This window comes from Macaca fascicularis, chromosome 3, assembly GCF_037993035.2.
Source record: "Macaca fascicularis isolate 582-1 chromosome 3, T2T-MFA8v1.1".
Taxonomy (NCBI): domain Eukaryota; kingdom Metazoa; phylum Chordata; class Mammalia; order Primates; family Cercopithecidae; genus Macaca; species Macaca fascicularis.
The window spans coordinates 60367797-60382073 of NC_088377.1; the positions used below are offsets into that span (position 1 = coordinate 60367797).

The 14277-nt window shown below is 46.9% G+C and overlaps 1 protein-coding gene across 35 annotated transcripts in view; it reads left to right on the forward strand.

The window, feature by feature from the left end:
• The first annotated feature begins 3979 nt into the window (after positions 1 to 3979).
• LOC135970120 (beta-glucuronidase-like) overlaps positions 3980 to 14277 on the forward strand; it is a 74013-nt gene continuing 63715 nt past the window's right edge. For 25 of the 35 annotated variants that reach the window (XR_010585586.1, XR_012432352.1, XR_012432356.1 and 22 more), the window contains exon 1: positions 3980 to 4070. The gene's annotated coding sequence lies outside the window, so the exon portion shown is untranslated. Of the gene's footprint in view, positions 4071 to 7867; positions 8035 to 8952; positions 9615 to 14277 lie in introns of all 35 variants that reach the window. The other 10 variants (XR_010585588.1, XR_010585574.1, XR_012432342.1 and 7 more) reach the window with 4 other exon arrangements.

The window sequence follows — 14277 nt, forward strand, 5'->3', positions numbered from 1 at the left end:
AGGCGTGCACCACCAGGCCCAGCTAATTTTTTTTTGGATTTTTTTTTTTTTTTTATTTTAGTAGAGACGGGGTTTCACCATGTTGGCCACGCTGGTCTTAAACTCTTGACCTTGTGATCTGCCCGCCTCAGCCTCCCAACATGCTGGGATTACAGATGTGAGCCACTGCGCCTGGTCTTAGGTATTTCTTTATAGAAGTGTGAGAATGGACTAATACAGAAGTCTTACATGAGTCTCACTGGGCTAAAATCAAGGTGTTGGTAGGGCTGCAGTCCTTTCTGGAAGCTTCAGAGGAGAATCTGTTTTCTTCTTTTTCCAACTTCTAGTGGTTACCTATACTCCTTGGCTTATGGTCCCTTCCTCTGCCATCAAAGGCAGGAACATTGCATCTCTCAGACCATTCTTCCCTAGCCACACCTCCCTTGGGTTCTGACATTAGCCGAGAATGATTCTATGCTTTTAATGACCCCTGTGATTAAGTCGATACCATCTAGAAAATCCAGGATAATCTTTGCTTTTCATCTCAAGGCCCATTCCCTTAATTGTCATGGCGATCAACTACTATCCAGGGCCAGAGGTGTAGACAGTAAATAGAACTTTTACTTGGCTCGCTGCAACCTTTGCCTCCCAGGCTCAAGTGGTTCTCCTACCTCAGCCTCCTGAGTAGCTGGGATTACGGGTGCCTGCCACCATGCCTGGCTAATTTCTGTATTTTTAGTAGAGACAGGGTTTCACCATGTTGGCCAGGCTGGTCTTGAACTCCTGGACTCAAATGATCCACCCTTCCGAACACCTTGGCCTTCTGAAATGATGGGATGACAGGCGTGAGCCACCACACCCGGCCTAGTGGGTACCATTTGAACACCCAGCTAACTCCCTACTCTAAGTCACACCTGAGCCATTTTATCATGGGGGCTGTCAGAGGCACTGCTCTTCTCCACTGAAACCCATACCCAATCCCTAGGCCTTATGTGCTTTTCCCCTCACGCACTTCAAAGGCCCATGACTTTGGGACGCGTCTCTACCTCATTAGTCATTCCCTCTTCTGCCCCATCACGTGGAAACACAATACATTGTAGTTATTTATGTCCAGAGCTGGTTCCCCAACTAGGCTGTCAGCTAGCCAGTGCAGAGGGTATGTATTAGTCACATTTGTATCATCAGTCCCCGATGGGCCATGGCCACATATTTGTTGAGTGAATAATACAAGGAGCATCTTTAGCATTTCTTTGTGGGATCCAGTCTCCTCAATGAAGGTACGGGGAATTCTCCACACTAACCAGGCCAGCTGGGTCTGGGTGGCATTTTATGTACTTTTTGTTGTTGTTGTTGTTGTTGTTTTCCGATGGAGTCTCGCTCTTTCGCCCAGGCTGGAGTGCAGTGGTGCGATCTGCAACCTCCTCCTTCCGGGTTTGGGCGATTCTCCTCCTGAGTAGCTGGGATTACAGGCGCGAGCCACCACGCTGGTTAATTTCTTTTCTTTTTTTTTTTTTTTTTGGTAAAGATGCGGTTTTGCCACATTGCCCAGGCTGGTCTCAAACTGGGTTCAAGCTATCCACCTGTCTTCATCTTCCAAAGTGCTGGGATAACAGGTGTGGGCCACCACGCTCAGCAGAGTAAAAAATGTTTAACAGCTTTATTAATGTAGGATTCATATGACATACAATTTGCCATTTAAAGTGTACAATTCAATGTTTTCAGTGTATTCACAGGGTTGTGAAACCACCATCACCATCCATAATACTTTTAGAACATTTTTGTTTCCCAAAGAGAAACTCTGTATCTATTAGCAGTCACTGCCCATCCCTGCCCCTAACCGCTCTCCTAGCCTTCTTTCTGTATCTGTAGATTGGCCTCTTCCTGGACATTCTATATAAAGTGAATCATACAGTATGTTTTCTTTTTTTCTTTTTCTTTTTTTTTTTTTTTTTTGAGAAGGAGTCTTGCTCTGTCACCCAGGCTGGAGTGCAGTGGCGTGATCTCAGCTCACCACAACCTCCACCTCCCGGGTTCAAGCAATTTTTCTGCCTCAGCCTCCTGAGTATCTAGGATTACAGGCGCCTGCCACCATGGCTGGCTAATTGTTGTATTTTTAGCAGAGACGAGGTTTCCCTATGTTGGCCAGGCAGGTCTTGAACTCCTGACCTTGTGATCTGTCTGCCTTGGCCTCCCAAAGTGCTGGGATTACAGGTGTGAGCCACTGTGCCTGGCAATTTTTGTATTTTCAGTAGAGACGGGGTTTCACCATGTTGGCCAGGCTGGTCTTGAACTCCTGACCTCAGATGATCCACCCACCTCGGCCTCCTGAAGTGCTGGCATTACAGGCATTAGCCACCCGGCCAGGTGATATGTATTATTTTGTGTCTGGTGTCTCTCAATCATTAATAGCATCATGTTTTGGGAGGTTATCCATGTTGTAGCATGTTATCTATTGATCTATTTATATGTTATATGCATTTTTTGCAACAAGGTCTCTCACTCTGTAGGCTGGAGTGCAGTGGTGTGATCATAGCTCCTGCAGCCTTGACCTCCTGACTTAAGTGATTCTCCCGCCTCAGCCTCCCCAGTAACTGAGACTACCGGTGCTCACCACCACACACCAGGCTAACTTTTCATAGAGAGGGGGTCTGGCTATGTTGCCCAGGCTGGTCTGGAACTCCTGGTCTCAAAAAATCCTCCTGCCTCTGCCTCCCAAAGTATTGGGACCAAGCCTGGCCTCCTTTTTATTTTTAAGTAGTTTTCCATTGTATAAATGTAGCACATTTTATTCATCTACTCATCAGTCTCTAGTTAATGCATCCCTTGTATTTCTTCAGATTGACTGGGGTTCAGTATCCACTGGACAAGTTTCTAGGTGAGTGACTTTTGGCAAATCATAATCTCTCCAAGTCTGCCTCGGTTTCTTCAATTGTAAAATGTCAATAATAATGGAATCTACTTCATAGAGAGTCATGGTTGTATTGCCACAGTAATTAATAAAGCGCCAGGCACATTATAAGGACTATCTGACACATTTATTATTTACAAAGTAGGGAACAGAGGCTATTGTGGTGGCTCACACCTGTAATCCCAGCACTTTGGGAGGCAGAGGTGCGAGGATCACTTGAGGCTAGGAGTTCAAGACCAGCCTGTGCAACATAGAGACTCTCCCATCATTACAAAAAAATAAAAAAAAATTCTAGCTGACCCTTTGGACAATAATTTTTTTCCCCCTAGAAAATTAGCCAGATGGGGCCGGACGTGGTGGCTCACACCTGTAATCCCAGCACTTTGGGAGCCCGAGGCGAGTGGATCACGAGGTCAGGAGATCGAGACCATCCTGGCTAATACGGTAAAACCCCGTCTCTATTTAAAAAAAAAAGGCCGGGCGTGGTGGCGAGCCCCTGTAGTCCCAGCTACTCGGGAGGCTGAGGCAGGAGAATGACGTGAACCTGGGAGGCGGAGCTTGCAGTGAGCCGAGATCACGCCACTGCACTGCAGCCTGGGCACGGTGGCTCACGCCTGTAATCCCATGACTTTGGGAGGCTGAGGCAGGTGGATCATGAGGTCAGGAGGTCAAGGCCAGTCTGGCCAAGATGGTGAAACACCGTCTCTACTAAAAAATACAAAAATTAGCTGGTGGCAGGTGCCTGTAATCCCAGCTACTTGGGAGCCTGAGGCAGGGAATTGCTTGAACCCGGGAGGCAGAGGCTGCAGTGAAGCGAGATCGCGCTACTGCACTCCCGCCAGCCGACAGAGCAAGACTCCGTCTCAAAACAAAAACAAAGAAACAAGCAAACAAATAATAGAAAACACGAGAGAATCCTGTCCGCAAACGCTTAGCAGTCTGAAGTCGGCCTGGGCAAAGGATACTGGAACACTCCCCTACCCGCCCCGCCGAGAATGGGGAACCGGCGGCGCCAGGTTGTGAGTCCGCCAAGCTCCCGGCAGGCTGCGCGGCGCTCCTGGCGTGCGCCTTGGCGTGCGGAGCTGGCACCTTGGCGCCGTGGGCGGCGGCGGGGACAGCTGTGAAGTGTGAAGTTCCTTGTCTGCTGGCAGCCAGAGGCGACGAGTCTGGATGTCATGGAAGTGTAAGTCTCCTCGGGCGCGTCCCTTTTGGGCCGAGGAGCCTAACGGTTGGACCGCTGAGAGCCGAGAGCCTTGGGGACTGGGCGACCGTCGTTCGGGAGTGAGGGCCGGCCCTGTCCGGGAGGGTCCCGGGGTGGGGACGGGGTGAACTGGACTCTCGCTTTGCCCCTCCGAACTTTCGCTTCCCCTCCACACCCTGTGTCTGGGGTGCGGGGCCGACCACCTCCGTGCCCAGCTGCCTTTCAATGTGCCCCCTCCTTCTCTCATTCATTTACCAGCATCTTTGGGTCACAGTGCGGGGGTGGAGCCCAGCCTGGTATCCGAGACGGGACTTAGAAGGCTATAAAGGCCTGAGTCTGTCCGCCCTGAAAGTAGCTGGAGAAGAGACGAATCAGGGCCGGGTAGAGCTCTGCTTTCCTCACTGGGCCCTGGGGAGCCCTTACTCAGAAGAGCTGCTCTCAGAGTTTGATGGGAGCAGTCAACACTGTGAGGGAAACGGTGAGTTTTTGGGTGGAGAAGGGAAGGATGTGAGCCAGGACTGGGACCAGAGAAACAGCACGGGGTGTGTGGGTGTGTGCAGGCGAGGGTAAAAGATTTTCTGACGGCCGGGCGCGGTGGCTCAAGCCTGTAATCCCAGCACTTTGGGAGGCCGAGACGGGCGGATCACGAGGTCAGGAGATCGAGACCATCCTGGCGAACACGGTGAAACCCCGTCTCTACTAAAGAAATACAAAAAACTAGCCGGGCGAGGTGGCGGGCGCCTGTAGTCCCAGCTACTCTGGAGGCTGAGGCCGGAGAATGGCGTGAACCCGGGAGGCAGAGCTTGCAGTGAGCTGAAATCCCGCCACTGCACTCCAGCCTGGGCTACAAAGCGAGACTCCGTCTCAAAAAAAAAAAAAAAAAAAAAAGATTTTCTGACAATTTAACTCCACGTGGTCTTTTCCATGGTTGTTCCTTGCGCCTTGTGCAAATGGAAGTTTTTGCATCTACTCTGAATGTGCGCTTTATATGATTGATATCAACTTGTAGATATTATCTCTCTTGTGTTCCCTGTGAACTGATGGATACAGTTTCCTTCACATCCTCTTGCCTCATGTTTAATGGTTATATGTACTATGGCATTTCAGATGTTTATATTTTTATTTAATTACTTTTGTTGTTTCTCAAGAAACAGAGTCTTGCTGTGTTCCCCAGGTGGGAGTGCAGTGGTGTAATCATGGTTCACTGCAGCCTCGACCTTCTGGACTCAAGCAATCCTGCTTCAGCCTCTCCAGTAGCTGGGACTACAGGCCCACACCATCACTCGCTGTTAATTTTTTTAAAAAAAGTTTTTCTAGACAGAGGGTCTCACTACAGCCCAGGCTCATCTCAAGTGATCCTAAGCTCAAGTGATCCTCCTGCCTTGTACTCCCAAAGTGCTGGGATTGCAGGCGTGAGCCACCTCACCTGGCTCCTTTTGATATATATATATATTTTTTGACTTAACACAATATGTCTGTGTAACTGAAATGAAAGGCTCATGAAACAATAATGTGTGGAGTATACTCTCATATTGTCTATTTTTTAATTAAAATGAAGGGGGCCAAGCGTGGTGGCTCATATCAGTAGTGCCAGCACTTTGGGAAGCTTAGGCAGGAGGATCACTTGAGCCTGGGAGGTGGAGACCAGCCTGGGCAACATAGGGAGACCCTGTCTCTGCAAAAAATTAAAAAGTTAGCTGGGTGTGGTGGTGCATGCCCGAAGTCTCAGCTACTTATGAGGCTGAGATGGGAGGATCGCTTGATCCCAGGAGGCTGCAATGAGCTGAGATCCAGCCAGTGCACTCCTGCCAGAGTGACAGAGCAAGACTGTCTAAAAAAAAGAAATATAAGTTGACCCACTGAATTAATTTTGCAACCTACTGATGGGATTTCATCTGCAACCTCAAAAACTATTAATATATTTTATTCTAGTACAAGCCATCATTACTAATTTTTCCCTATTTTCTAAAGCATTTCCTGTGAGCATACAATCCTGCTTTAGTGTATTCATCTTTTTTGAAATGGAGTCTTGCTCTGTTGCCAGGCTGGAGTGCAGTAGCACCATCTTGCCTCACTGCAACCTCCGCCTCCTGGGTTCAAGCAATTTTCCTGCCTCAGCCTCCCGAGTAGCTGGGACTACAGGTGCATGCCGCCACACCCGGCTAAATTTTTCTTTTTGGAATTTTAGTAGAGATGGGGTTTTACCATGTTGCCCAGGCTGGTCTCGAACTCTTGAGCTCAGGCAATCCACGCAGCTCAGCCTCTCAAAGTGCTAGGATTACAGGCGTGAGCCACCGCGCCTGGCCGCATGTCCACCTCTTACTCCATTTCTGCTTCCCATCCCAACAAAACTTCTTGAAAGTGCTGATTAGCCCCTCTTTCTCTCAACCATTCTGTTGGGCTTTCTTCCTCACTGGTCTACAGAAATGAATGTTAAGATTACCTGATCCAGGGGGCACGGTGGCTCACACCTGTAATCCCAGCACTTTAAGAGGCCAAGATGGGCGAATCGCCTGAGGTCAGGAGTTTGAGACCAGCCTGGCCAACATGGCAAAACCCCGTGTCTACTAAAGATACAGAAATTAGCCGGGTGTGGTGGTGGGCACCTGTAATCTCAGCTACTCAGGAGACTGAGGCAGGAAAATCACTTGAACTCGGGAGGCAGAGGTTGCAGAAAACCAAATTGTGCCACTGCACCCCAGCTTGGGTAACAGAGCAAGACTCTGTCCAAAAAAAAAAAAAAAAAAAAAAAAACCTATCCCTCCATTTTGTCAAATCCAGAGGTTGATTTTCTGGCCTCAACTTTTTTGATCTCTCAACAGTGGTTAATACAGAAACTCTAGAAACTTTCCTTTCTTCACGTTATATGTTCCTTTGTGATACTTCCTCCTACATCAAGGACTACTTCACAGTGTCCTTCCCTGGGTCCTGTTCCTCCCTTGCTTGATGTCTAAGTGTTGAGGTATCTTAGGTCTCAGTCCTGGGACCCTTTCTCTCCACGCTCTGTCATTTAACCCATCTGTGTGCTGATGGTTCCCATAGGTGTGTTTCTAGCCTCTTCTCATCATCTATCCAATTGCATAGACCAAAAATCTAGCCCTCTCTCCTCACTCCGTAAATCCAGTCCGTCAGTGGTCCTGTTGTCTCCACCCTAGAATGTATTTTGAATGCAGCTACTTTTCACCGTCTCCACTGTCAGCTTTGTAGTCCATCACCTCTGGGCTGGATTAAGCAATAGCCTTTGAGTGTTCACTCTTCCCCAGCCTCCATTCTGTTCTCCACATGGCAACTGGAGTGATCTTAAGTAATGACTGGAACATGTCACTCCTGGGTAAAACCCTTCATTGACTTTCCATTGCACTTAGAGGAAATCTCCATCTCTTACCAGGACCTGCAAGACCCTGTAAAACCTCACCTACTCCCCAGCCTGACCACTTGCCACTCTCCCAACCTCCCAGACACACACTTTCCACTAACAGGTATTTCCTTCTCCTCTAACCTTCTAAGCACTTTCTGAGGACAATTGCATTGCGATACTCTCTGTCTGGTATGCTTTCCTTCTCGCCCTCACCCTGTTCTCTTCTTTTTATTGTAATTTTTAAGTTTGTTTTTGAGATGGAGTCTCGCTCTGTCACCCAGGCTGGAGTCCAGTGGTGCAGTCTCGGCTCACTGCAACGTCTGCCTTCTGGGTTCAAGGGATTCTCCTGCTTCAGCCTACCAAGTAGCTGGGATTACAGGTGTGTGCCACCATGCCCAGCTAATTTATGTATTTTTGGTAGAGACAGCGTTTCCATGTTGGCCAGACTGGTCTTGAATTCCTGACCTCAGGTGATCTGCCTGCTGCTGGGATTACAGGCGTGAGCCACCACACCTGGCCACCTGTTCTTTTCTTGAAGGCTGTGTCCCTTTTCAAAGTCGCCTTTCCTCTTCAGTAAGTCTAACTAATGTAAGTTCTTTTTGTCTCTCATATCACCTTGATTTACTTTCCCTCAAATAATTACAAGTTGCAATGATAAATGTATGTTTACTTGTTTGGATGGGGGGACCATTGTGTGTTCACCTAATGCTTAGCATTGCATCTGGCACACAGTAGGCATTCAGCAAATACTTGTTCAATAAAGTAATATAACAATACTTTATTAGCTTCTTAAATACAGTCATCGCTCAGTGTCTTTGGGGGATTGTTTTCTGAACCCCCTGCGTATACCAAAATTCACAGATGCTCAAGTTCCTTATATAAAACGGTGTAGTATTTGCATGTAATCTGTGCACATTCTCCCATATACTTTAAATCATCTCTAGATGACTTATTATGATACCGTGACCTGTAATGCCAGTTTTGGCCATGGTTCCTGGCTCATAACTGCCATAGTCCTTATTACTTCCTAAGTGACTAAAACAGTAAGCATAACTTTTGTTAAAGTATTCGTCCTTTGTCCCTGGTTCCTGAAGTGGCTTTGGAACAGCTTCAGAGCAGTAAAGGTGAAAGACAGTCTTTTTTTTTTTTTTTTTTTTGAGACGGAGTCTCACTCTGTTGCCCAGGCTGGAGTGCAGTGGCTGGATCTCAGCTCACTGCAAGCTCCGCCTCCCGGGTTCATGCCATTCTCCTGCCTCAGCCTCCCGCATAGCTGGGATTACAGGCGCCCGCCACCTCTCAGCCTCCCAAAGTGCTGGGATTACAGGCTTGAGCCACCACGCCTGGCCGAAAGACAGTCTTTTGTTAGAATGTTGGGGTGCTCTAAGCCTCAGAAGCAGGCCTCAGAAAACAGAAGCTCTGTCTGTCTCTTGCCCTCTAATCATCCCCTGCCTTTCTGTCTTAGAGCTAGCCGTAAAGAAATCTCTGACATATCTTGTCTAATTGTAGGTTATAAGACCCCTGTTTCAGAAGGGGTCCTGCCCCTTACCTGCGAGGAAGGAATACAGAGAGGCCAAGGAGAATCTGGACGGGCCTTGCTGGGTTTCTGCACTCAGTCTGCTAGTATTAGATCACACTCTTTATCCAGTCAAGTACTGTGAGGTTGGCCATGCTTCAATCATCTCTCTCCAGTGAAATCTCTACAAAACGCCCAAGAGAACTTCTGGATAGCCTAACAGATGGAAGTTTCTGGAGAGTGGTACGCCTGGGGAGGGCATAGAACTCTGCATCCCCTCTCCATCCCTCACCCTGTGCACCACTTCATCTGTATCCTTGGTAATATCCTTTGTAATAAACCAGTTAAACCTAAGTGACTGTTCAAATTAATGAAGCCCAAAGAGGAGGTCCTGGGAACTGCGGCTTGAAGCCGGTCATTGAGAAGTTCTGGAGGCCCTGACTTGTGTGACTGGTGTCTGAAGTAGGGGTAGTCTTCTGGGACTGAGCCCTCAGCCCGTGGAATCTGACACTGTTTCCAGGTAGTTAGTGTCCGGATTGAATTGGATGGGAAGATACCCAGCTGGTGTTGGCTGCAGAGTTGATTGCCTGCTTATTGGTAGAGAGAAATCCCCACGCGTCTGGTCACAGAAGTCTTCTGTATAGATTGTTGTCAGGTGAGAGCAGAGGAAAAACTGTTTGATTCTCAACCAACTTATAATATCTGATGCAATGTAAAGGCTGTGTAAATAGTTATTGTACTGTGTTGTCTAGGGAATAATGACAAAAAGCAGTCTGTCCATGTTTAGTACAGAGGCAGCCATCCTAGGCCTAACTACATAGTACATGTCAGCAACAATGTAGCATTTTCTTTTTTTTTTTTTTTTTTTTTGAGACGGAGTCTCGCTCTGTCACCCAGGCTGGAGTGCAGTGGCAGGATCTCAGCTCACTGCAAGCTCCGCCTTCTGGGTTCACGCCATTCTCCTGCCTCAGCCTCCCGAGTAGCTGGGACTACAGGCGCCTGCCACCTCGCCCGGCTAAGTTTTTGTATTTTTAGTAGAGACGGGGTTTCACTGTGTTACCCAGGATGGTCTCGATCTCCTGACCTCGTGATCCGCCCGTCTCCGCCTCCCAAAGTGCTGGGATTACAGGCTTGAGTCACCGCGCCCGGCCCAATGTAGCATTTTCTTAAAAACTTTTTTTGCGTGTTTTTCATTTAAAGTTGGTTGAATCTAAGGATGTGGAACCTGAGGCTAAGGAGGACCGACTGTATAGGAATTCATTAGCTAGCATCCTAGTTGCTAGGCGTGTATATTTTCTGACTTTCCCAAGTGAAATGGTTTGAATCAAGGGTTTTTGTTCTTGTAACAGCCTGTCCACTTCTGCCAAGTAGTCAGTGATTTCTGGTGACCAATCTAGAATTTTGCGGCTAGTAATTCATGGGAAAATGAGATTTCCTGATACAGACATGTGATTTGGGAGTGGAAGGGCCCTGGAGTGGAAAGGTCTGGAAGCCTAACTTCTGGTCCTTACCTCGTCTTCATCTTCAACAGGAGGTGTGGCGTTTGGAAGTCTGCTCCTTGGAATCTTTAGTAGAACCTTGAGTTGCAGATACAGTTGACCCTTGAACAACACGAGCTTGAACTTCATGGATCTCCTTATACGCAGATGTTAAAAAATAAATGCAGTTGGCCCTCCGTATCTGCAGGTTCCACATCTGCAACCCAATGCAGAGAATGAAAATACAGTATTTCAGGGTTGAGAATATACCCACGTACGTGGAGAGCTGACTTCCTAGCTGCTGGTTCTGCAAGGCTCTCTGGTAGACAAGCATGTTCGGATTGTGGTGTATGTGGGGGTCCTGGGACCAATCTCCAATGAATACCAGGGGATGACTGTATATTGTACCTCATCAGACACTCCCAGAACCTGAAGTGAGGAGGCACAGTGAACAACTCCCCTAAGTTTTTGCTACTTTAAAAATTCTTATTGAGTAAATAACTACTAAGTAAATAATACGTAATAATGACATTAATAATAATACCAGAAATGTCTTCTTTTTTTTCAGACAGAGTTTTGATCTTATCACCCAGGCTGCAGTGCAATGGCGGCTGACTGCAACCTCCGCCTCCCGGGTTCAAGCAATTCTCCTGCCTCAGCCTCCCAAGTAGCTGCCTGGCTAATTTTTGTATTTTTAGTAGAGATGAGGTTTCATCATGTTGGCCAGGCTGGTCTTGAACTTTTGACCTCAGGTGATCCACCCGCCTCTGCCTCCCAAAGTGCTGGGATTATAGGCATGAGCCACAGCACCCAGCCCAGAAATTTATTAAAGGGGAAGAATATTTATGCTTTATTTGATTGACAATTTAAAAATAAAGACTTCTTGACCATTACTTGGAAATACATTTTCCTCAAGTAAAAGGATAGAAATTTTTTTTTTTTTTTGTAATGGAGTCTCGCTCCGTCACCTAGGCTGGAGTGCATGGTGCGATCTCAGCTCACTACAGCCGCCACCTCCTGGGTTCAAGCGATTCTCCTGCCTCAGCCTCCTGACTAGGTGGGACTACAGGCATGTGCCACCATGCAAAATATTTATATAGCGAAGCTAGGTATTTCTGTATGTAAGGTATGTATTATTTGGCTAACTTTGTCTATACATAATCATTGATATGGCTGGAAAGGTTTGTGTCAACTCTTTTATTCTTTTTATTTATTTGTTTATTTATTTTGAGATGGAGTCTCGCTCCGTCACCCAGGCTGGAGTGCAGTGGCGCGATCTCAGCTCATGGCAACCTCTGCCTCCTGGGTTCAAACGATTCTCCTGTGTCAGCCTCCGAGTAGCTGGGATTACAGGTGCCCGCCACCATGCCTGGCTAACTTTTTTGTATTTTTAGTAGAGACAGGGTTTCATCATGTTGGCCAGGATGGTCTCAACCTCTTGACCTCGTGATCCGCCCACCTTGGCCTCCCAAAGTACTAGGATTACAGGCGTGAGCCACCACGCAGCCCACTCTTTTTTTTTTTTTTTTTTGAGATGTAATATCGCTCTGTCACCCAGGCTGGAGTGCAGTGGCGTGATCTTGGCTCACTGCAAGCTCCACCTACCAGGTTCATGCCATTCTGCTGCCTCAGACTCCGGAGTAGCTGAGACAACAGGCGCCCGCCACCACGCCCGGCTAATTTTTTGTATTTTTAGTAGAGACGGGGTTTCACCGTATTAGCCAGGATGGCTCAATCTCCTGACCTTGTGATCCGTCCGCCTCAGCCTCCCAAAGTGCTGGGATTACAGGTGTGAGCCACTGCGCCCGGCAGCCCACTCTTTTATTCTTGAATGTAATATATGTATAATTAGGAAAATGGACACTATCCTCTGTACCATCTTTTTGAGGTAGTGTCAGGATTTCTCTCCTTTTACAGCTGGAAATACTGATATTTAGAAAAGGTGGACAATAGGTACTATAACAACCCAGTAACAGGACTGCAAGGAGGATGCTTGTGTACTAGCTCCCAAGAGAATGCTACAGGGTAATTTGTTCATTGACTTCAGAAGCTGCCCAGTTTGCTTGTACCACAGTTTAGTTTTTCAGAGCATGACTTGATAGCATAGGTTGGGCATAGGAGAATTTGAGCAATTCTTTTCGTCATTGCCTGCGTAGGAGTTAACTGTGTGGCAGTTAATAGGCACTGTTTGCATGTGCTGTTTGTGTGTGTGTGCTTCTAAGGAAAGTTCACCATGAGATCATTTTGTTCTGTTTATTTGGAATTCAGTTTCCCGGAGTAGTTGTTTATATCCATTTAATTGATTCACCAAGTTAAGCAAATTTTACAAATTAAGTGTGAACTAGAAAGTCAACTTCAGTCATCTAATTCATTACTTAAGGAAATTAAGTAACTGCCTGCCTGTAGTATAGATTTAGACAGTCTTTAAAATGTACTTGGAGTATTTGCTTTAAATACATGTAAATAAAATGAGTACTATTTTAAGTCCTACAGGAGAATATTAAAATTTTATGTAGTTAAGCAGTTTCTGGAAGTCTGATTGCATGTGAACGTATTACATAATAGTAAAGTGTTAGCTGTAGAGCAGACAATTCCAGCTTTGTAGAGATCTACAGCTTGTACATTTATAATTGCTAGATATGTCCATTAAGTTCTGGTAGCTCTAAAACATTTTTGAAGGCCTGGCACAGTGGGTCATGCTTGTAATCCCAGCACTTTGGGAGGCCATGGTGGGGGGCGGGGGCATCACCTGAGGTTGGGAGTTCGAGACCAGCCTGACCAACATGGAGAAACCCCATCTCTACGAAAAATACAAAATTAGCTGGGACATGCCTGTTAATCTCAGCTACTTGGGAGGCCGAGGCAGGAAAATCACTTGGACCCAGGAGGTGGAGGTTGCAGTGAGATGAGATTAGGCCTTTGCATTCCAGCCTGGGCAGCAAGAACAAAACTCCATCTCAAAAAAACGAAACAAACAAAAAAAACTTTTAGGGCAAATGTATTTTACATACTCAATTATAAGTTACAGTAATTTTATTTTTAACCTTATGGCATTCTTTATTTTAGTTTTACATTTTCATATTCCTTAACTTCTTAGCATGAAAAATTTTAAAGCCTATGAATTAGCTGCAAAAACAGTACCACAAATACCTGTATTATACTCTTTACCTGGAGTCACCACTTGTTAACATTTGCTGCCTTTTTCTTCCCTCCCCTCCCCGCCGCTCATTCCCTCCCCTCCCCCACCACTCATTCCCTCCCCTCCCCCACCGCTCATTCCCTCCCCTACCCCACCGCTCATTCCCTCCCCTCCCCTCCCCTTCCTTTTTTCTCTTTTCTTTTCCCTCCCTTACTCTCTTCCTTCCTTCCTTCCTTCCTCCCTGCCTCCCTCCTTCCTTTCCTCCCTCCATTCTTTCTTTCCTTTCTTCTTTTTTTTTTTGAGACAGAGTCTCGCACTGTCACCTGGGCTGGAGTGCAGTGGCGTGATCTCGGCTCACTGCAACCTCCACCTCCCAGGTTCAAGTGATTCTCCTGCCTCAGCCTTCTGTGTAGTTGGAATTACAGGCACCTGCCACCACACCCAGCTAATTTTTTTGTATTTTTAGTAGAGACAGGGTTTCACTATGTTGGCCAGGCTGGCTTTCTTTTTTTTTTTTTTTTTTGATTAGAGACACTTGAGCCCAGTCTGGATCTAAACTCCAGGCTGAAGCTTCCTCCTGTCTCAGCCTCCGGAGTAGCTGGGATGACAGGTGTGAGCCCCCATGCCTGGCATTCCCTTATGTCTTTTTTTTTTTTTTTTTTTTGAGACGGAGTCTCGCTCTGTCGCCCAGGCTGGAGTGC